General features: G+C 46.9%; 1 long non-coding RNA gene across 1 annotated transcript in view; it reads right to left on the bottom strand.

Moving 5' to 3' along the window:
- LOC108505007 overlaps positions 1–979 on the bottom strand; it is a 6881-nt gene extending 5902 nt beyond the window's left edge. Inside the window, exon 1 of the long non-coding RNA XR_001877341.1 lies at positions 894–979. This is a non-coding gene — a long non-coding RNA (uncharacterized LOC108505007). The remainder of the gene's footprint in view (positions 1–893) is intronic.
- Between the last annotated feature and the right edge of the window lie 1223 nt (positions 980–2202).

Raw genomic sequence — 2202 nt, 5'->3', positions numbered from 1 at the left:
GAGAGAGAAGAGAAGAGAGAGAAGAGAAGAGAGAGAAGAGGAAGGAAAAGAGTAGAAACATATCACCAGCCATAGATCTTGTGACAAGACTTGATTGTTGTCCTTTGGCTGAAGTGATGGTTTTGATCTGCCTGAGGTGGGGCAAGAACCCCCTGAAACACAAAGTCTTATGGGTTAAAATATGCTAAGGCTAAATGGGAATGTCTGTTATGTCCCCTGAGGTGGAAGGGGAGGCAAGCAGGGGAGGGTGGTGGTGGAGCTTTCAGTCTTCTGGTAGAAGGCCTCAGAAATGAGTCTGGGGGCGCTTCAGGGGTCTTTAATGGTTTATGACAAGACACCTTTGAAGACACGACAGCTGCCTCTTAGGTCAGCACAGTTGAGCCAATAGTGCACCATCAGACCTTCTCTGGGGGGAGGTGGGGTAATTTAGAAACTGAGACAGTTGTGCAGGGGAGGACGTTACCATGACAAGAAGCACCATCCCACCTTTCAGGATCTGCCTCAAGGCCTGCCTTATACCCTCTGTCTTATGCAGACTCTCCACCACACCCCCAAAAACTCATCCTTGGGGGGTTTCAGCAAAGTACCATGCCACCTCCACAAGTGGGTGAGTGTTTTGAGTCTTTAAGTGTTAGCATTCCAGTCTCTCACACTGTGGCAGTTTGCAGGGAGCAATGGTCACAGCAAGGTGAGAGCAGTGACAGACTTGATGTGCAGTGTTGAGACTTGCCCACAGGATCGGCAAGGAGGAAGAAAGGCAAGCAGAGGAAGGAAAGGAGGTGGGGATAAAAGTAAGAGACAGCAGGTTGAAGTTTTTTTTGTGGCTAGTGGGAGTGAGGGAGTGACAGGATGCCACGGCCCGCAAGGGAAGGGGAATAGGGATGTGGCACCACACAAAAGGGTTCGGACTCAGTTGAAGGTCAGGGGTGCAATGCCACTTTATTAGGGGGAACAGGGACTTATATAAGGTTTGGGTAAGGGGAGGTCTGATAACTGGGGTGGAGCATGGGATTGACAACCCAGGGTGAAACGGGATTGGGAGACAGGGGAAAGATGGGTGTAATTTAGGGGTATCCAAGGGAAGGGACTAATGGGAGCTCACTCTGCACTGCAACACTCATCAACCAATCAGTGAGAGATGAGCGGGAAAACTGGGGGAGAACAAGGGAGTAAACAACTTTTGGCAGGAAATAACTGAGGGCAAGTCTGAACAAGCCCTGAACAATATAAACCATAGGGAATAACATGGGGGTATATTATAATATGGTATAAAACTGGGGATTAACAGGAAAGTCCGTGGATTTATAGTCTTTTCAGGCTCCATACAAGTCCTGCCAGGCCTTGAATCTTTCCCAGTCCGTTTGGTGATCCTCCTCAACAGGAGAATACATTAGGAGAAAGAGAAGTAAATACAAATCCAGTGAGAAAAATGTGGAGATTTGTATTTGGAAGGTCTTAGAACATGTGAGGAATCAGAGATTAAAAATTGTCAGATGGGATGGTATATAGTGGTTTACCACTTTATGGAAGTTACAAGAAACTTTTGCAGCCTCATGTGTTGGATTCAGCAACTCCCTGGAAGGGTTTCAAGCCTGTCATGGTTTAATCCCAGTAGGCAGCTAAGCCCTGTAGAGCCACTGGTTCACTCTCCCACCCTGTGGGATGCAGGACAGAATCAGAAGGTAAAAGTTCAAAAACAAGTGATGCAGAAAAAAAGCCAATTGCTCATCACCAACATACTCATGCCCAGTCAGTCCCTGAGCAATGGCAGCCCAGGCCAACCTACCCCTACCCTATTTTACTACTGAACAAAACACCATATGGTGTGTGGAACATCCCTTTGGTCAGTTGGGGTCATCTGTACCAGCTCTGTGCCCTTCCAGTTCTTTGTGCAGTGCCAGCCTACTTGCTGGTAGAACAGCATGATAAGCAGAAGGGCCTTGACTGTGGGCTGCTCAGCAATAGCCAGGACACCCCTTTATTATCTAACACTATTTTCATCAGAAATCTGAAACAGCAACTCAGGTTGTTGTTTTGTCTGTATGTTTTTTAGGAGCTCAGTGAGTTGAATTTTTGGTCTATATTTACTGCTGCTTATGCTTGGGAGATTTCCATTATTTCTACCCAAGGAAACCAATAATGACTTAATCACATCAGGAAACTTCCCAGTGAGAAAGGTTGGGGATGAGAAAGGACCAGTGT

The sequence above is a fragment of the Lepidothrix coronata genome, unplaced genomic scaffold, assembly GCF_001604755.1.
Source record: "Lepidothrix coronata isolate B3197 unplaced genomic scaffold, Lepidothrix_coronata-1.0 Scaffold181, whole genome shotgun sequence".
NCBI classification, from domain to species: domain Eukaryota; kingdom Metazoa; phylum Chordata; class Aves; order Passeriformes; family Pipridae; genus Lepidothrix; species Lepidothrix coronata.
The sequence above is the reverse complement of the archived record's forward strand: the minus strand, read 5'-3'. Positions and strand labels throughout refer to the sequence as shown.